The sequence below is a fragment of the Chiloscyllium plagiosum genome, unplaced genomic scaffold, assembly GCF_037043375.1.
Source record: "Chiloscyllium plagiosum isolate Xiang-an unplaced genomic scaffold, Cpla_swu_hap1 HiC_scaffold_39, whole genome shotgun sequence".
In the NCBI taxonomy this organism is placed as follows: domain Eukaryota; kingdom Metazoa; phylum Chordata; class Chondrichthyes; order Orectolobiformes; family Hemiscylliidae; genus Chiloscyllium; species Chiloscyllium plagiosum.
The window spans coordinates 52474660-52496815 of NW_028270177.1; the positions used below are offsets into that span (position 1 = coordinate 52474660).

A 22156-nucleotide genomic window follows, 5' to 3' on the forward strand; every position below is an offset into this window, starting at 1 on the left:
TAAAACACAATCTCCAAGCTCGTGAAATCCACCACAATGTATTCGTTCTTAACAAGCCTATCAGCTTGGGTGGCAACGTTGAGGGATCTATTGACTTGGGACCCAAGATCTCTCTGTTCCTGCACACTGCCAAAGATCCTGCCTTTCACCCTGCATTCTGCAATCCAATTCAATCTTCCAAAATGACTGACTCCACACTTTTCCAGATTGACCTCCATCTGCCACTTCTCAACCTAGCTCTACAGCCTGTCAATGTCCCGTTGCAACCTAAAACCGCCCTCCACACTATCCACCACTCCACCAACCTTCGTGTCATTGGGAAACTTACTAACCCACTCTCACATCCAAGTCATTCAAAAACTCACAAAGAGCAGAGGTTCTGTCACCACTCCCTGCAGAAACCCACTGGTCACTGAGCTCCAGAATGAATGCTTTCCATCTATCATCACCTTCTGTCTTCTGAAGGCCAGTAATTCCACATCCAGACAGACAGGTCTCCCTGTATCCCATGCCTATGTACTTTCTGAAAGAGTCAAAAAGGTGTTTTTGTCACATTCTCAAAAGATGCAATAAGATTTGTGAGGCATGACCTGCCCCTAACAAAGCTATGCTGACTGTCTGTAATCAAACTATGGTTTTCCAAGGAATCATAAATCCTGTCTCGGAGTCCTCTCCAATTATCTGCACATCACAGACATAAGACTGACAGGTCTGTAATTACCAGGATTATCCATATTCCATTTCCTGAACAAGGGAACAACATTTGCCAACCACCAATCTTCTAGTACGACTCCAGTGAACAGTGAGTGTGCAAAGGTCATCGCCAATTGCGCAGCAATCTCTTCCCTCGCCTCCTGTCGTAATTTTGGGCATATCCAATCTGGTTCAGCAGACTTATCTATCCTTATCTTTTACAAAATCCTGAACACATCCACCTTCTTAACATCCACCTGTTCACAGACATCAGTCCTTTTCATGCTGTCCTCACAAATTACAAGGTCCCTCTCCGCAGTGAATACTGAAGCATAGTATATATGAAGGACCTTCCCTACCACCTCTAACTTCAGGAACAATTTCCCTCCACTATCCCTGATCGGCACTACCCTCACTCTGGCCATGCTTTTGTTCCTTACATAAGTGGAGAATGCCTTATGGTTTTCCTTAATCCTTCCCAACAAAGCTTTTTCATGCCCCCTTCTAGTTGTCCTAAGTCCATTCCTCAGTTCCTTCCTGGCTACCTTTAGAAAATCGCTAGATTTGGCCCAACACTTCCATATCAGCCCTTCAAGCAGTACCCACCAAGACTCATTTCCCCACCCTATTACTACCCATTTGCCCTGACTAATGTGTCAAACCTATACATCCGCAATCACCATGGATTATTTCGCATGGGTGAGTCACTGAACATGCACATCCTTAGGCTGTGGGAGGAAACCGGAGCACCTGGAGGAAACCCACGCTGACACGGGGAGAATGTGCAACTCCACACAGACTGTTGCTATAGGCTGGAATCGAAATGGAGTCCGTGGTGTTATGAGTTATTTAACCACTGAGCCATCGTGCTGCTCCATGTTACCTTCCAGAAACCTATCTGGCCCTTGCTTTCTCAATCTTAAGTAAGCTTCCTTCTTCCTCTTAACTAGATATTCTACATCCCTTCGAACCCTGTCAAATGCTTTGCTGATGTCCATGTGGTCAACACTGACTATCTATCTCTTGGCCATCTCCTCGAAGAGTCAATTCGGTTTGTGAAACACTAATCTAAAGACTATCTTTAATCAGCCCTTGCCTTTCCAAATATACGTAGCTCCTTTCTTTCAGAATCTCCTCCAACAACATGCCCATCACTGGGTTCACTGGGCTGTAATTTCATGGCTTTTCCCTGCAACTCTTAAGTGATGTAACAGCATTATACCCCCTCCAGTCTTCCGGTACCTCACGGTGTCAGTTGATAATGTAAATATCTCTGTTAGGGACACTGCAACCTCTTCCATAGCTTCCCACAATATTCTAGCATAGACAGAACAAGACACTGAGAATTGATCTAAATTATTTGTTTAAAGATTCCAGCACTTTCACTTCCCCGTTGAGGATTCTTTCCAAGACATCACTATTTATTTCCCTAAGTTCCCGAGCTTCCATGTCTTCCTCCACAATAAATACTGACAAGATTGTTTTTGTCCAATATCTCACCCTTCTCCACTGGTTCCACACAGGGATGATCTTATTGATCTTTAAGGGGCCCTATTCTCCAACGAGTTACTTTTTAGCTCTTATTGAAACTTGCATAAAGGTTTCTGAAATTTAAATACACCATATCCCCCATACCACTACACCACCCCCCCACATCCTTATCTATTCTGCCATTTATATTCACATCAACAAGTTAAATCCAATAGGCTCAAAAGCAAATTCTCTTTTATCAAATGTGTTTCTAAGTGGCCAGCTATTGTCTATTGACATATTATTTATAACAATGTCAGTTTGCTCCCGACTTACTGACAGGTTAACACTATCTGGTTTCAGACTCACAGCAGAAAGGGTTGTGGTAGCTCTTGTTTATCAACTGAAAAAGGTAGCTTACAGGGTCAGCTGGTAACAGAGAAGGCAAATCAAATGCTGGCATTTATTACAGAGGGAATGGAGTCTAAAAATAGGCATGTCTAGCTAAAACTATGCAAGGTACATGTTAGACCTCACCTCGAATACTATGAACAGTGTGAGTGCCCGAAAGAAAGATATTGTCGCATTGGAGGCAGTCCAGAGAAGGTTCACTTGGTTGATCCTGGGAATGGAGGGATTTTCTAATGAGACGAGGTGAAGTAGGTTGAGTTTGAACCCATTAAAGTTTAAAAAATGAGAGGGAAATGGAATGAAACATCCAAGATTCTGAGGGGCCCTGACTGGGCAGATGCTGGGAAGTTAGAAAATAGAACAGTACAGAACAGCAACAGGCCACTCGGCCCGCCATGTCTGTGCTGTCCAAGATGCTATTCTGACTCATACCATCTGCCTGCACATGGTCCACATCCCGCTATTCTCTGCCTCTTCATGTTTCTGTCTAAATGCCACTTCAAAACTTTACTCACATTTCTTTTTCTACGACATCACTCGGAAACATCCACTCTCTATGTAAAAAATAACTTGCCTCACAGATCTCGTTTAAACTTTCTCTTTCTCACCTTATACTATGCATTCTAGGATTTGAAGCTTACACATTGGAAAAGAGATTCCGACTATCCATATTATCTGTCCCTCTCCGAATGTTATATTCTTGTACATGGTCGCCTGTCAGCATCTGATACTCTCGCAAAACAATCCAACTTCATTTAATTCCCTCTTGTACCAAAGACACCCTTAAAAAACCTAACACAGGCAACATGCTGATAAACCCCTTTTGCACCCTCTCCAAAGCCTCCCCATCCTTCCTATTATGTGGAGATGAGAACTGCACACAGTACTCCAAGTGTGACCAAACAAAAGTTTTATACAATTACAACATCAGGTGCAAACCACTTTACCCAAAGTTGTTACCGATGAAGGCCAGTGTTCCATTTGCTTTCTATCCCATCTGAAACACTTCTGTTGCCATTTTCAGGGAGTTACTGACTTGCACCAAGATCCTTCTGTATATCAATATCCCTCAGTATCCAAACTTTCTTCTTGACTTTCTTCTTCATCATCTCACACTTGTCCAGATTAAACTTAATTTGCCATTTCTCAGCACACCTTTCCAACTGATCTGTAACCTCCTGCAAACTTGGATCTCCTTGCTCATTCACCCAAACTCCACTAATTTTCAAGTCATCTGCAATAATTATCTTTGTCACTGCCTTTCCTTTCAATTGTGTGTGAATCTGTAATCAGGGAGCAGAAAATCCCAGCAAGGGCTCACCCATTCAAGATGGAGATGAGAAGGAATGTCTTCACTCAGAAGGTAGTGACTCTGTGGGAATTCCTGACTGCAGGGGGCTGTCGAGGCTGGGTCATTGAGAATATTTACAGCAGAGCTGGACAGGTTTTAATGGATCAGGAAAACAAGGGCTTTGGGGAATCGACAGGAAAGTAGAATTGAGGATCATCAGGTCAGCCATGATCTGATTGAAAGGCAGAGCATCTTCAATGGGCCAAATGGCCTAATTCTGCTCCTACATCTCATGGTCTGATCTCAAACTCAGTATCTACATTATAACATTATGGATCTCTGCTCACAAAACTCCTTTATGATGTGATTATTGGATATTTATTAGTACTCAGCATTTGATCTACAATAGACAATTTTGTTGATAGCTCCTTGATATGTTGTTATAGAAACCCATCTTAATACAATCCAGGATTCCATCCATTACAGCCCTGATACTCATTAGTTATCCAGTCGGTATGGAGACCACTGTCACACACAGTTACTGTACTGCCCTTGTTACAAGAACATTCAGTGTCCTGACTGTAACCATATTGACATTACCATCAATGTGCCTATAGAAGAATTCCTTGTAACGGTTGCTACTGCTTGCTTAATCTCAACTCCACCCAAATAGACTCCAAATTTTGATCTTCAGATCCACATGACTGTCTCATTAATGCATTAGAGCTTAAAATTGTGTTGGAAAAGCGCAGCAGGTCAGGCAGCATCAAAGGAGCAGGACAATCGACGTTTCGGGCATAAGCCCTTCTTCAGCCCTCATTAATGCATTAACCTCATTCTTTCTTCACAACTTGTTGGCTTTTTGCGTAGTCTGCCTAGATCCCAACAAACCTTCAATATTCCCTTCCCAGTAATAGTCATTCTGCAGCTACATCTCCGGAATGACAGTTGTATAATAGCTGTTCACTGCCATTCTATCTGCCTTATGGCGAATGCAGGGAGTCATTCCTCAGCAGTGGGGGTTTGAACAGATGGGTCGAGGTTACAGAGATTGGGAGGCTTTCAGGGACTCGAGAATGTTAGAGTTAAACAGAGTTACATTTGGTCAAGAATGTCAGGGGGACAAAGATGTTTGGAGATTGGAAGAAATTACAGAGACAGAGGGAGCTGGAGTAGATTATGAAGGTAGGGATAGGAATGGAGAAATGGAGAGGTAAGCAGACTGAGAGGCACAGACGGGGGGGTGTAACAGTAGGTGAGTATTGTGTATACTAACAGAGATATGGAAGGTTGTAGTGACTGAAGATATTTTCAGATATAAGAAGGCTTCTAGTTCTGGAGGCTACATAGATAGGAAGGCAATGGAGAATGCCAGGTTGCTGGGTTGGAGACAGTTACACAGATGGGAGGATTGCACAAACTGAACGGGTTTCCTGTAGTCAGGAGGAGTGTGGTGGGGTGGGAATAAAGGGTGAAATTTAAGAAGATTAACATCGAAGAATTGGAGAAGGAGAAGGATATTATAATGTTTTTACAGATAAGATAGGGTTGTAGGAGCTGGAGAAGATTACCTGGGTAGGGACCGATGGAGAGGTTAAAAACAAACCCAATGACATGGAGGGTGGTATTGATAGGAGGAGCTTACAGGGATAGACAGGACTGTCAGGGTTTACAGGAATGAAGGAATTTAGTATCTGCTGGAGAAGTTTAGGAATTAGGGTATTAGGGATTGGAGAAACTGACTGAGACAGAGAGAATGGTGTGGACGAAAGGAGATTCCAAACAGAGATGGATTATCGGGACTGAAGGATATTACAGAGGTCTCTCATATAGCATGGGCAAAGACTGATGCCTGGGATCTCCTGTGCTGTCTCAGGGAGGAGCAGTACAGCAGAGGCGAGAACAGGACCCTCACGAGATGGTGGGATTGAAGCCTAGTATGTTGCTTTTCCTTGCCCAGCTCTGTATCTATGTCCTGTGTTCCAGGTCTGAATAAAGACGGCCACTAACTCCTCCCTGTGCTATTTACTGTGAGTGATGTTACCGGCTGCAGGATTTACTGAAGGCTCCAAATCTCCCTCTCCCTCTCTCTCTGGCTGACCAAGCGTTGTCAATGTGGTGATAGTTGAGACAGGAGTTATAAACATCCTGATTAACTGCACGAGGCAGAATCAGACAGAATGGGAAATTATACTGATGCAGTGAGGATAACTCAGGTAGAGTAGCATTGAGTCCAGCAAAAATCACGAAAATCCCAGTCCCCATCCCTGGTCTGTGCTGTTGCGGATCGGAGGATTCTTTTGGCTCCAGATCTGGAGTAGCTGTAAGAGTGAGACACGCTGACAGAGGCAGCAATTAGACCCACACAATGAGGGATACCAAATGGAGAGCGATTGAGTCATATCACCAGAATGCTGGAAGATTTCAGGACCAAACCATGGTGTTAGAAAAAGTGGGTCTTATGCAGTGGGCACTACTACCAGTACTCAGGGAGGAGTCAGCTATTGTAATGGGATGGTACTGTGCTGGGACCAGTGCCTTGGTAAATCATATGACCAGGATTATATAGAGTGCTTTAAACTGACACAGACGAGGAGGGACAGGGCTCAGCTGAAAGGAAATTCCCAATTCCATAGAGAAATGTTCAAATATTGATACATGGGGCTGTGGCTAAGGAAAAACAGGAAGAAACAGAAAGAGACTGAGTTTAACCAGAACTGTAATCAGCAGATAGGTTTGTGACAGGAAATTGTGATTTCAAAAGTAAATTACTATTTCTTAATTTGAATGCACGAAGCATTTGTGATAAGGGATATGCTCATGTGACTGTGATTTCTATCCAATAACCATCATAGAGACGTGGTCACAGGGTGAACAAAAGATGGGGCATTAATATTCACGGCTACACAATATTGTGGAAAGTCAGGCAGAATGGGAAGGAGAATGGGGAACTCTCATCGTTAGGGATCACAATGGGATTATATGTGGCCTCACACTATCAAACATTAGGAAATCAAATTCTGGTTAATAGGAGTCAGAACACAGAAGTGGAAGGGCAGTGTTAAGGCCCCTTTACAGCATTACATTGTGAGGCAAGACATTGGGCAGGGAATTATCGGAATTTGTAACAGACAGTAGAACAATTGAAAGAAGATTAAACTTCCCTATCGCATCATCTCATTGGTGGTGGGTCACAGACGGGGCTGACTCTCTCCCACTCTCAGGGGGAGTCTGTAGGTGGCTGTTCAGACCGATGTGGCCTTCCACAGACTCTGCTACACATGGGGCAGAAGGTGGCCGTGGGAAGGGGTGGGCGGGGCGTTGCAGTAGCTGCGAGCTCCTTGTGCTGTTTTCTCCTGGATTCCCCTTTTTCCCCACAGAAAGTCTCAAGGTGCTCGAAACCTTCCCAATGCTTCTCCCCCATTTGGATGGTCTTGGCTCAGTCATTCCCAGGATTTACCAGATCTCATTAAGAGATTCTTAGAAGATAATAAAAATAACACCCAATAATTCTGAAGAAGCCAATGCTTTATAAACATGGAAGTATTTGATAAAGGGATCATTCGGGGTCTAGTAGCAGGAGGAGTGCACCAGGAAAATGAAACATTGTCAGGGTTTAATGAGATGATATGAACAGGGAGAGGTGCTGGAGGTGGTGAGAGTGTTACAGAGAGGGGCAATGTTACACAGCCAATACGAATTGCTGCAGCTGGAGGGGTTTGCAGCGGTAGCGATGGAAATATCATTTTTTATTTATTCATTCATGGGCTGTGGATGTCACCACTTGGACCAGCACACATTACCCACTGCTAATTGCCCAGAGGGCAGCACAGTCAGCCATATTGCTGTGGGTCTGTAGTCACATGTGAGCCATACCAGGTTAGAATGTCAGCTATCCTTCCCTCAAGGACATACGTGGACCAGTTGAGTTTTTCCACATAATCCCCTGTGACACCACGTTCAAAGAACTGTGTACCTGTATCCCTGGGTCTCTGATTGACAACACTACCCAGGGCCCGAACATTAACTGTACAATTCCAGCATGGTTTGCCTTCGCAAAATGCACAATCTTGCATTTGTCCACATGTTATTCCTAAACTCACTGGCCCAGAAGTACTGTTGAGCTCGTTGTACTGTCAGATAATCCTCTTCGCCGTCCACTTTCCCAGCAATTAGAGTGTCACTCACAAACTTGCGAACCATGATTCCCGTGTTATCATCCAAACCGTTTATATAAATGATGCATAACAGTGACCCAGCGCCGAACTCCATGGCATACCATGGTCACAGGCATGTAGTCTGAGCAGTAACCCTCTCTGAACATGCTCTGTCTCCTTCCATCAATCCTGTTTTGTATCCATTTGGTGAGCGCTCCCTGGTTATGTGTGATCTAAACTTACTAACCAGTCTGCCATGCAGACACATGACAATACATGGAGACATAATCTACTCCTCTGCCTTGATCTATTATTTGTCTACCTCCACAAACACTCAGTCATCATTTTCCACACACAAAGCAATGTTGATTATCGCTAATGAGTTCTTGCCTTTCCAAATGCATGATGATCCTCTCTCTCAGAATTTAGTCGAACAAATTACCCTCCCATCTGTCTTACTGGCCTGTAGTGCCTGTCAATGACACGAATACCTCTGCGAGGGGCCTTGCAATTTCATTTCTAGCCTCCCACAAAGCGATGGGATACATCTGATTATGTCCGAAGGTTTTATCAACGTTTTTGCATTTTAAGACATCCAGCAACTCCTGTTCTCAAATGTAAACTCTGTTCAAGACATCACTATGTATTTTCCCAAGTTCCTGAGCTTCCATGTTTTTCTCCACAGTAAATCTTCATTGACCTTTCAGGGGCCCTATTCTCTCTCTCATTACTCTTTAGCCCTGTTTGGAATTGACAAAATGCCTCTGAAGTTTCCCTCTACTGCCACTAGCCTCCCCCAACCTTATCTATTCTGCCACTTATGGTCACACCGAAATATAGAATCCAACAGATTTAAAAAATATTCTTCTTTTAAAATATCATGCATCTCCAATTGTTTCTAAGTGTCCAGTTATCATTTATTGCCATATCCTTTATAATACATTCCAACACATTCCTGACTTACTGTCAGGCTAACACTGTTTGGTTTCAGACTGACTGCACAAAGGGTTTTGGGACTCCTTGTGGATCAATCTGAAAAAGATAGCTTACAGGGTCAGCAGGTAATCGAGAAGGCAGATCAAATGCTGACATTTATTACAAATGTAATGGAGTCGTAATATATAGATTTCTTGCTAAACTATGCAAGTGGGAGGCACGGTGGCACAGTGGTTAGCACTGTTGCCTCGCAGCGCCAGAGACCCGGGTTAAATTCCCGCCTCGGGCGACTGACTGTGTGGAGTTTGCACGTTCTCCCCGTGTCTGCGTGGGTTTCCTCCGGGTGCTCCGGTTTCCTCCCACAGTCCAAAGATGTGCAGGTCAGGTGAATTGACCATGCTAAATTGCCCGTAGTGTTGGGTAAGGGGTAAATGTAGGGGTATGGGTGGGTTACGCTTCGGCGGGTCGGTGTGGACTTGTTGGGCCGAAGGGCCTGTTTCCACTCTGTAAAGTAATCTAATCTAATCTAATCTAAGGTACCAGTCAGACCACACCGAGAATACTATGAACAGTATGAGTTCCCGAAGGAAAGATATTTTTGTATTGGAGGCAGGCCAGAGAAGGATCACTCAGCTGATCCTGGAGATAATGGGATTTTCTAATGGAATGAGGTGTAGTAGATTGAGTTTGAAACATTGACATTTCAAAAAATCGCAAAGAAATTGAACGGACCATCTAGGATTCTAAGGGGCACTGCCATGGTGGATGCCAGGAAATTAGAAAATCCAACAGTAAAGCACAGCAATAGGACCTTCGGCCCGCCATTTGTGGAGGTTGTGGATGGAGTGATTTGGTGATTTATGGAGATGGAAGGAGTGACTGGCGGAAGTGACAGAGATTGGGACGGGAGGAACGACTGGAGGAGGTGACAGAGATAGGGAGGCAGGGAGTGAATGGAGGAGTTTACAGAGATAGGAAGGGATGGGTTGACTATGGGAGGTTACAGAGATAGGGAGGTTCTTGGAGTCTGATCGAGATTTAATGAGATAGGGACGGTCATTCATCCTGTGGAGGCTGGAGGAGGTGACTGAAAAGGGATGTGTGAAGGAGTTGGAGAAGTTTACTGTGACAGGGAGGATTATAGGAGGTCGTGTTCATTGGCGAAACATATATTGTCGTCTTTTCCCCAGAAGTGGTAATAAGCAACTGTTTCTAAAGATTCAATGAGATTACATGCACATGGAGGGGAGTAGGAAGAGAAGAGTTTGCTGAGATTTGGTCTATTTTGTAGAGATAGAAGAGATTTATTATGATCGTGAGGGTTTCAGAGATGAAATGACGTGATAGGGAGGGTAGTAGAGGCAGGATGGCGTACAGTGATAGCGAGGAGCTGGAAGAGGTTACTGCGATAGTGAGCTTTGTGGTGATGTCTTTTGAAATTGGATGAACTTAGTAATGCAGAGTGGTGTAGACACTGGATGATTCTTCAGACAGAAGGTGGTTATAGAGAGGGGCCTGTACGGAGTGGGCTTGGATGCAGCCACAAAGAGAAGTCCCAGGTTCATCGATGGTATTAGTGGCGACAGGAGGTTACAGAGTCAGAAAGGTTAGTAGTGATGGCAGGATGTAGAGTAACGAAGCATTGCCGTGAGGGAGAAGGTCACAGCGACAGAGGAGATCACAGAGGATGGATGCGATTGCAGACATGGGGAAGGTTAAATTGGTTTCAGAACACTATGCACAGGGAGGGTTGCAGGGATTGGAGCAGGTTAAACTGGCAGGAAAGGCTGAAGAGATTGGAGGAGCTTACACAGTTTGGGAGGTCTGTTCGGAAGGTATGTTTTCAGAGGTCATGTGGTGACGTAGGACAGGAGGCAGGAATGTTATAGGGATTGAAGGTGACAGTGATATTATGCGCTGTACGGGCTGGAGGAAGGTATGCAGATGGGGGTGGTTTGTAAAGTCTGGAGGATGTTACAGGGATAGGATGGGCTGTAGGTATTGTGCAAGATGACAGGAATAGGGATTATTGTAATGACTAAAGGAGGAGATTGTTGGGATTGGAAATATATTATTCAGATTGGAGCAGTTTACAGAGACAGGGAGAATATTCAACATTGGAATAGGTTTTAAATATACAGTGGGATTGGAGACAAGGGAAGAGTTTACAGAGATAGGAACTGTTCTCAGAGTTTGAAGCATTCAAGGCACAGGCTCAGATGAGGTGGACTGAAAGGTAAGTTTCCGTGCTGTATGACTCTACGATGGGACAACAGAGAATGTATGAGAGGGAACAGAAAGATCTTAGGCTTCAATAGTACTTTCATAAGCGAGGCCTGTTTTCCCCTCTGTTGTACTGATCTCACTGAGACTGCACAGGCCTGGATTTATAACTGTTAACTCTCCATACTGCCTTAGGAAGGCTTAGGGCAGCAGAGCTGAAACTCATCCTCTTACAAGAGGGTGGAGATTGAGCCTGGGAGCTTTATGACCTGTGTTTACCCTTCAGCACTGTATCTATGACATGTCCTGTGAGCTGAAGATTCTCACTCTTTAAATGCCTTCTGCTCTGGTCACTGTGAGTGATCTTACCTCGCTGCAGGATTTATTGAAGGCTCCAGAACTCCCTGCCCTCTGGGTGAGCAACTGTATTCGATGAGGTGATGGACGAGACACCCAACAGTTGGGAAGTCTGTTGAGTCAGGACCTTCCTGATTACGTGCAGGAGGCAGAGAAATAGGGAGAATGGGAAATTAATCTGATGCAGTGAGGGTTACACATGGAGAATGGCACTGAGTCCCACAGAGATCTGGAAAATCTAGTTTCCATCCCTGGCCAATGCTGTTGCGTCTCTCTGGAGCAGAGAATTCTGTTGGCTCAGGATCTGGATTAGCTGCAAGAGGGAGAGGTGACCTCAGAGGTAGCAATTAGACCTCACAGTGAGGGATACATGGAGAGAGACTGAGTGATATCACTCGAGTTCAGGAAGATGTCAGGATCAAACAGTTGTGTAGGGAGAAAGGGTTTAGCTTCATGATACACTGGTATCCGTGCTCAGGGATGAGCAACGTGTGAACACGTGAAGTGATGCCCTCGTGGTATCACTGTTGGGGCATGTTCAGGGGAGGCAGATTTGAATCCCACCATCAGAAATGGTGGAAGTTCAAATCAATAATTTAAAAACAATAATTAACAATCCATAAATACGTATGAAACCATTGCTGATGTACAAAAAGCCCAAACACTTGTCCTTTCGAGAAGGACATCTGCCTTTCCTCACGTGGTCTGCACGACATACCCACAGCAAAATGTTTTCCAAATCCAAATAGTAAAAGTGACTCATCGAAACAGCATGGGGATGTGGCTGAAGACAAGCAGAAAGGAACAGGATGGGACAGAGTTTAACTAAAACTCTACATTAGCGAATTGGTTTGTGATAGGAAATAGTGGAAAAGAGTACAGAACTTTAACTTTCCGCATCGACAAACTCTCTTCAATAAGGTAGGTGGACTTGTGACACAGAGATGAGTGATTTAGACACCAGAGAGATGTGGTTACAGGGTGAACAAAAGGTGGAACATAAATATTCAATGGTTCACAACCTTGTGGAAACTCAGGCAAAATAGACGATGCTAACAATAATGGGTAACAAAGGCATTAGATAGAAAGCGGGGGGAGGGGATCTTGTTACTTAAAAATGAACGGGCAAACGATGGGCACAAAATATCCTTGGCAGATAATGTTAAGGATAAGCCACAAGATATTTAATAAGTACAGTTAGAGTAAGAGGATCCCCCAACTAAGCAGTGGAGCCTGTTAGAAACCAAAGGGACATTCAGTGCATGGAGCCAGAGGAAATAGGTGAGGTCTTCAATGAATAATTCCCATCTGTATTCACACAGGAGAAAGACATTGTAGCCGGGGATTTCAGTTGGGATGGTGAGGTTCTGGAACATATTAAAATCAATTAGAAGGAGGCGTTAAATGTATTAACAGGCAAAAAGGTGGAACAATTCCCAGTAACAATAAAATATATCCCAGGCTGCTATGGGAGAGAAGGGAGCAGATTGCTGGGGCCCTGGCGGATATATTTAATAATTTGCTGGCCACAGATGAAGTGCTGAACGACTGGAGGACAGCGAATGTTGTTCCTTTGTTCAAGAGCAGCAGGGATAGGCCAGGTAATTACAGAACAGATCATCTGACAGCATTGGGAGGGAATTTATTGGAAACAATTCTGAGGGACACGATGAATCAACATTCAACAGGACAGGAATACATTAGGGATTGTCTGTATGGATTAGGTAGAGGACTGTCCTCTGATATTAGTGAGGGCTGTGCAGATGATGTGGTTTACATGGAGTTCATTAAGGTCTTTGACAAGGTTCCACATGGAAGGCTGTTCCAAAAGGAAAGAGCCCATGGGATCCAAGGCAAGTTGGTAAATTGGATCCACAATTGGTGGAGAGTTTCTTTCACGATTGGAAGCCTTTGCCCAGCGGGTGTACCACAGGGACCTGTACAGGAACCATTGCTGGTTATTATGTCCATTAATATCTCGCATGTGAAAGTAGAAGGTATCATTAGGAGGTTTGCAAATGACATGAAAGGTGAGAGAGTTGGTCACAGTGAGGGGGATGGTCTCAGGCTGCTGTCTGATATCGATCAGATGATAAACTGAGGAGAGTAATGGCAAATTGAGTCTACTTCTGATTACTTTTGGAAGTCTAATAAGGTAACGATATCCATCATGAATTGTAGGTCCTCCTGAAGTACTGAGGAACATATGGGCGTTGGTGGATATGTCCCTGGATGTCTGAAGGTGTCAACATAGGTAGACAGGGTGGGGAAGACAGCTGAACTGGGAAGAGGAGTGGACCCACACCCTGGTGGGGAGAGTTGCTGGAACTGGTCGAGAGGATTTAAACTCGTTTGACAGGGCTGTGGGACCCCAAACAGTCGTAAGGCCAGAAAGAAGTTTGAGGCTGGTACAGACGTTCTAGACAGCAATATAAATAGAAACGGCAAGCAATAGCCGAACATGAGGGAAAATCGATTAATTAAACTGCATTTATTTCAATGCAAAGTGCCAGACAGATAAGGCAGGTGAACCCACAGCATTGATGTGAACATGGGACTGGGATACCATAGGTAATACAGAAAATCAGCTGAGGACGGGCAGCTCAATGTTCTAGGGGACAGATGCTACAGGAAGGATAGAGCAGGAGGCAAAACAGGAGGAGAGGTGGTGGTTTTGATTGGGGGAAGCATCACGGCAGTACCTAGAGAGAGTACTCATGCAGGATTGCACAGTTAAGCGATATTAGTGGAACTGAGAAACAAAAATATGTCATCAGTTTGCTACGATTGTACTACAGCAATAGGCAATGGGAGATGAATGAGCAAATATATCAGGAGATCTCAGATATCAGTTAGAATAATAGGGTTGTAACAGTAGAGGTTTTTTAACCTTTCCAAACCTGGACTGGGATTGCTACTGTGTTACGCATTTGGATGGAAGGAATTTGTTAAGTGTGTTCCAGGAACTCCTTGTCATTATGTAAGTGGCCCAACTGGAGAAAGGGGCTAAACCTGACCTTCCCTTGGGAAAGAAGGTCGGGAACGGGACTGAGGTGTTAGTGGGAGAGCACTTTGGAAAATCATCACAATTGCATTAGTGTGAAAATAGCGATGGAAAAGGACAGGTCTCGTCCACAATTTCAAGTTATACAATGGAGCAAGATAGTATTAGACATGAATTTTTAAAGTAGATTTGGGGAGGCTATTTGTAGGTAAAGGGAGGTCTGGCATGTGGGAATATCTTAAAACCGAGATAAAAGGAGCGTTCAGCACGAGCATGTTCCTGTTAGTGTGCAGCTCAATGCTGACAGGATTAGGCAACACTGGATGAGTTTCGAGGTTCTGGTCAAGAAAAAAGTTGGCACATGTCAGATAAAACATGCTGACTCAAGTGAATCCCTTCAGGAGCATCGGAGCTGTGGAAATAAACTGAGGATGGAAATCAGGAATGCAAAAAGGGGACATGAGATAGCTTTGGCAGAGAAAGTTAAAGAGAGTCCAAAGAGATTCTACAAGGGTATTAAGAGCAAAAGAAGAGCTAGGTATCCTAAATGATCAATGAAGCCAACGATGTGCGAAACGACAAGATCTGAAACTAATATTTCACTCTGGAGCTTACTGTGGATAAACACTGGGGTGCTCAGGGAACAAAACAGTGTTTGGCCTGACCACTATTGGAATACTGTGTGCAATTCTGGTCTCAATGCCATCGGAAGGATGTTGTGGAACATGAAAGTGTTCAGAAGAAATGACCAAGGATGTTGCGAGGGTTGGAGGGTTTGCGCAACAGGGAAAAGCTGAATAGGCTGGGGCTATTTTCAACTGAACATGGGAGGCTGAGGAGTTACCTGATAAAGTTGTTTAAAATCACGATGGTCATCGATAGGGTGAATCGACAAGGTCATTTCCCCAGGCGAGGGAAACTTTTCAAAGGGACCTAGAGGACAACTGATTCCTGTAGACTGAATGGAATAAGCTGTCAGAGGAATTAGTGGAGGCTGATAGAAATACATTTAAAAGGCATGTGGATGGGTACATGAATAGGAAAGGTTTAGAGGGATATTGGCAACATTCTGGCAAATGTGACTAGATACGTCATGCAGAAGTTGGTCCGAAGGATCTGCTTCCGTGCTATACATCTCTATGACTCAATGTCTTGAAATGATTCCACCTTATAGAAAAGGAGGTGCTGGAGGGTTTACAACAGGAAGGTAGATAAATCCCCAGGACCTGATCAAATGTATCTCAGGACATTTTGGGAAGTTGGTGAAGACATTGTAGGGCCCCGAGCAGAGATATTTGTACCATAGAGAGCGATGTGCGATAGGCTGGTAGACTGGAGGGTGGCATTGTTGACAGTGAAGAAGGTTTCCGAAGATTACAAAAGGGTCCTGATGAAATGCGTGAACGGCTGAAAAACCGTAGATGGAGTTCAGTCTGAATAAATGCGAAGGAATGCATTTGGTACAACAAACATGAGCAGGGCTTGTACAATTAATGGTAGGACCTTCGGTAGTGTTATCGAACAGAGGGACTTCGGGGTTCAGATACATATTTCTTTGAAGTTTGCAACATGGAGACAGAGCTGAAAATGTGTTGCTGGAAAAGCGCAGCAGGTCATACAGCATCCAAGGAGTCAACCAACCCAACCACCCCGTAGCCCAACACTTTAACTCCCCCTCCCACTCCACCATCGCCAGACCATGGCAACACGACGGTTGGAGGAAGTGCGCCTCATCTTCTGCCTGGGAACCCTCCAACCACAAGGGATGAACTCAGATTTCTCCAGTTTACTCATTTCCCCTCCCCCACACCTTGTCTCAGTCAAATCCCTCGAACTCAGCACCACCTTCCTAACCTGTAATCTTCTTCCTGACCTCTCCGCCCCACCCCACTCCGGCCGATCACCCTCACCTTGACCTCCCTCCACCTATCGCATTTCCAATGCCCCACCCCCAAGTCCCTCCTCCCTACCTTTTATCTTAGCCTGCTGGACACTCTTTCCTCATTCCTGAAGAAGGGCTTATGCCCGAAACGTCGATTCTCCTGTTCCTTGGATGCTGCCTGACCTGCTGCGCTTTTCCAGCAACACATTTTCAGCTTTGTTCTCCAGCATCTGCAGCCCTCACTTCCTCTTCGAACATGGAGAGACAGAATGGCTAAAAAAAGTGCTTGCCGCACTTGCTTTCATTGCTCAGTCCTTTGGATATAGGAGTTGGGAAATCACATTGAGATTACACAGGCCATTGGTGAGTCCTCTTCTGGAATCCTGTGTCCAGTTCTGTTCGCCCAGTTGCAGGAAATATATTATTAAGTTGGAGAGTGTTCAGATGAGATTTACTGGGATGTGGCTGGTTATGGAAGTTTTCCGTTATAAAGAAAGGCTGGTTAGGTTGGTATTTATTCATTGAAACCTGAATGTTGACAGATGACGTCATAGAAGTTTATAAACTCATGAGGGGGATAGATAGAGTTAATGGGAGTTGTCTTTTCCCATGGACAGGGCAGCTTCAAGACTAGGAGCTACATTTTTAATTTTAAGAGGAGAGACATTTAAAAAAAAAGACATGAGAGGCACATTGTTACACAGAGGGTGGGTTGTGTGTGGAATGAATTTCCCAAGGAAGGCGTGAACATGGGGACAATTACAATGTTTAAAATACATTAGGATTAGGACAGGAATAGGAAAGGTTTGAAGGTTTATGATCCAGGAACAGGCAGGTTGGACGAGATCTGTTTTAGAGTATGGTTAGCGTTAACCGAACAGTGCGGTATGACTCTGACTATGAATATAATGTTGTGTCATTAATTAAGAAAGGCTGCAAGAGAAAGCCAGGAACCTACAGACTGATGAGCCAGACAGCAGGGTGGGTCAGATGTTGGAGTAATTCTGAGAGGTAGGACTTACATGCATTTGGAAAGACAAGGACTTATTACAGATGCTTTGTGCATGGGAAAACATGTCTCACAAACTTGACTTGAGTTTGTTCAAGATGTGACCAAGACGATAGACAAAGGCAGAGCAACAGATGTTATTTCTGGCTTCAGCAAACCCTTGGTCAGGGTGTAGCATGATACATTGGTTAGAAAGGGTAGATCACAAGGAATCAGGGAGAGCTAGCCAACTGGATACAAAATGGGATGACAGGGGGAGAAAGAGTGGGAGAAGGTTGTTGTTCAGACTGGAGACCACTGACCAGCAGTGTGCTGTAAGGATTGGTGTTGGGAACACAGTTGTGCACCATTTACCTAAACGATTTGAGTGAAAATATAGGAGTCACTGTTAGTATGTTTGTGGATACCAAGATTAGTGGAAGAGTGGGCAGGCAATATAGTTATTGAAACGGATGGTAATCAACTGGGCCAGTGGACCAAGGAATGAAAGGTGGAGATTAATTCAGGTGTTGGATTTAGTTAAGCCAAACAGGGAGGACAAATACAGTTAATGGTAGGGCCTTGGGCAGTGTTGTCGAATAAAGAGAGACTAAGGGGTACAGTTACATTGTTCCTTGGAATTGGCATTGAATGGGGACAGGGTGGGGAAAGCAGCATTTGGCACACTTGCCGTCATTGGTCAGAGCGTTGAGCACATGAGTTGGAGATATGTGTAACATTGTCGTCAATATTTCTCCTGGGCAGAGGAGGCCACGGGGTGACCTTATAAATGGTTATGAAACCATGCATGGCCTAAATAAGGTGAATTGCCAAGGGTAGGTGAGTCCAAAGCGAGAGGCATTAACGTGAGGTGAGCGAGCTAGGATTTAAAGAGGGAGCGGAGGGGCAACATTTTCCACAGAGGATGGTGCATAGACAGAATGGAAATGGTAAAAACAAGTACAATTCAACATGGAAAAGACACTTGGGCAGGTATATGGAGAATGGATGATTTGAAGGAATATGGGCCAATCACAGGCAAATGTGACTCATTCCATTTCAGAAACCTCGACCGAAGAGTCATGAAGCACAGAAACAGACCCTATGTCTCCAGTTGTTGGAGGAGGAGACTATCTAGACAAGGCATGTTGTAGAGACTGAAGCAAATTACAGCGATATGGATGGTCGTCTGAACTGGAGGCTTCAAATATGTGAAGTAATTGGTGAGAGGGGAGGAGATGACAGAGGTAGGAATTCTTATAGAAGTTAACATGATTGAAGACACTGGTCCACAAGACATGCTATCGATACAGTGTTGGAGAGGGAATAGAAAGATCCCAGGCAGCATAACCACCTTCTCGTGGGAGGCCTGCTTTCCCCTCTGTTATCCTGATGCTCACCAAGACACCACATGCCTGGATTGAAAACTGGGAACTCCTGATACTGTCTCAGTACAACAAAACTTAAAGTAAACGTGGTGAATGAGCCTGGGGTGTGTCAGTACTGTGCTCCCACTCCAGCACTATATCTATGTCATGTCTTGCTAGCTGATGTTTGGAGCCCTCTCATTGCTCTCTGCTCTGTGCACTGGAGTGATCTTACCTGGCGGCAGGATTTTTGAAATGCTGCCGACCTCCCTGACCTTTGTCTGTTTGGCTGACCAACAATCTTTCCAACCAGCAATTGGCAAGTCTATTGAGTCAGCAACTCCCTACGTACCTGTAGAAGACACAGAAATAGGCAGAATGGGAAATTAGATTGATGCTATGAGGGTTACACATGGAGAATGGCACTGAGCCCCACAGAGATCTGGAAAATCTCAGTCTCCATTCATGGCCTGCGCTGCCTCATCTCTCTGGAGTGGATAATTCTGTTGGCTCAGGATCTGGAGTGACTGCAAGAGTGAGAGATGCTGACAGAGGCAGCAATTAGACCCACACAGTGAGGGATACCACATGGAGAGATACTGAGTGATATCACCAGAGTGCCGGGTCAAACAATTGTGCAGGAAGAAAGAGTTTTGATTCATGTTACACTGGGATGCGCAACCTGTGAGCAGGCGAAGTGCTGGCCTTGTGGTATTATTGTGAGACAATTTATCCAGAAATCTGTGAGTGAGTATTAAACAATTGCTGATGTTAAGAAAAATCCATCGGGGCAGGAAGGACAGAAGGGGAGCTGAGAGAGGAGGAGAGCCGCTGGTTCTGATTGGGTGAAACATCACAGAAGTACTGAGAGAGGATATTCCTGCGGGATCGCCCAGTGAAGCTACGTTCGTGGAATCAATCAATAAAAATGGATCTTCCCTTACTGGGTCCTGGAGGGTGTATTTCGGGTATTGTTTTTACCTGTATCCAGGACTTGTGAGTTCTCTGCGCTCCTTTCTCCCAGCGAGGCTCTGAGCATCGCTCTCTGAAGCTGATCGCAGCCGCTGCCAGAGAAAGCAGCTCCATGTCTCTCTCTCTCTTGCTGTGTCCTGACCAATGTGACACTGTTAAAAATCACACAACACCAGGTCATAATCCAACAGGTTTAATTGGAAGCACACTAGCTTTCGGAGCGATGCTCCTTCATCAGGCGATTGTGGAGCGTCGCTCCGAAAGCTAGTGTGCTTCCAATTAAACCTGCTGGACCATAACCTGGTGTTGTGTGATTTTTAACTTTGTACACCCCAGTCCAACACCGGCATCTCCAAATGTGACACTGTGCACACTCTCCATAGAAACTAAACTGCGCGTGCGTCTGACGTTATCGGTGAGTTTATAGAGAATATTCACACCTGCACAGAATCATGGGTGGAATGTTAGTCATTAACAATTGCTCTGTCGAGTTACAGGCATTGAGCTGTTTAGCATGCAAACGGACTGTTCCGTCCAACTCAACCATACTGACCAGGTATGTAAATTATCAATCGTTCTGGGAGTTTGAAAATAAGTTTCTTACTCGTGTTGTGCAAATCTGTTGTATATATGTACGTTATCAGATTTACATCTCAACTATTTCTAAAAATCTCACATTAATTCATGCTCCACTGTGTGGTAAGAATGATCAATCCGACAAAATAGTTTGCTTTCTGACCAATCCTGAAGCGTTCACTCCCGAGAATGCTTTGGGCTCGCTCCTCACACATGCTGGCTGGAGGACCGGCTGCTGCTCGGTCCTCAAGTTCTGACCCTTCCTCCCAATTGCAGAGTTGATTCAGGCGTGACTCAGCAGGCTAAGGGACAAAGGAAGTTAGAGTCGATGCCTTGTGATGTGGTGAAAATATCCCGAATCTTGGACCGAGAGGCCTGGGTTCAATTGACAGCTTGTGCAGGTGTGTGTAATAATAACTTTGAACAGGTTCATTAGGAAAAACAAGGGAAGTCAGGAACAGAGTTAAAACAATAGACAATGCATGCAATGTGGTGGAGCTCTCAATGCTCAGATGAGTTTTGTCTTTACCAAGTGTTTCAGGGCCCCCGTGGGTCACAGTACAGACTATTGCACTACTCCTAGTGCACAGCCAGATACCACGATTGTGGGGCAAAGTGTTGTGGTGGGATATAGAGGTGCTCTTCTGGAAGGAGCTGGCTTTTGGACGTGAAAATAGGTGAGAAGGAGGAGGGTTTTGTATGGAGTTAGCTGTTACCCTCCTGTTGCAGCATCTTATTATTGCCCTGACGCGACCTCGTATATGTTTGGTAGAGATCAATGATATTTCGTAAGCCCACAATACAAGATGCGTCACTCTGTTTAAGACAGCAGAAATCTCTTGTAGCACTTTAGTCATAGAACAATACAGCGCAGAAGAGGCCCTTTGCTCCATGATGTTGAGCTGACCTTTGAACTGTTCTCAGCTCGTCCCGCTGCAATATCCCAAAATCACCCATGTGCTTATCTAAGGATTGATTAAATCTTCCTGATGTGGCTGAGTTGACTACATTAGCAGGTAGTGCATTCCACACCCGAACCATTCTCTGAGTAAAGAACCTGCCTCTGACATCTGTCTTAAATCTATCACCCCCTAAATTTGTGGTTATGCCCCCTCGTACAAGCTGACGTCATCATCCTAGAAAAAAGACTTCCAACGTCTACCCAATATAAGCCTCCGATCATCCTGTATGTTTCTATCACATCCCGTCTTAGCCTTCTTCTTGCCAATGAGAAGAGGTTCAACTCTCTCAGCATTTCCGTATAAGACGTTTCCTCCAGACCAGGCAACATCCTGGTAAATCTCCTCTGCACCTTTCCCAATGCTTCCATATCCTTCCCGAAATATGGGCACCTGAACTACACACAATATTCCAAGTATAACCTCACCAGCATTTTGTATATTTGCAACATGATATTGCGGCTCCGGATCTCAATCCCTCTATGAATGAAACCTAACACACCGTATGCCTTCTTAACAGCACTATCCACCTGGGTGGCAACTTTCGGATATCTATGTACATGGACTCAAAGATCCCTCTGCACATCCACACTAACAAGAATCTTTCCATTGACAAAGTACTCAGCCTTCCTGTTATTCTTCCCAAAGTACATCAGCTCACATTTAGCTGCATTGAACTCCATTTGCCGCATCTCACCCAATTCTGCAGTTTATCCAAGTCCCCCTGCAACCTGTAACATTCTTCCACATTGTCCACTACTCACCGAATTTAGTGTCTTTGGCAAATTTACTAATCCATCCACCTATGCCTGCATCTAAGTCATTTATAAAAATGACAAACAGTAGTGATCCTAAAACAGATCCTCGTGG

The 22156-nt window shown here is 44.6% G+C and overlaps 1 pseudogene; it reads right to left on the reverse strand.

Moving 5' to 3' along the window:
• LOC148138686 (uncharacterized) overlaps window positions 1-8137 on the reverse strand; it is a 42993-nt pseudogene extending 34856 nt beyond the window's left edge.
• Between the last annotated feature and the right edge of the window lie 14019 nt (window positions 8138-22156).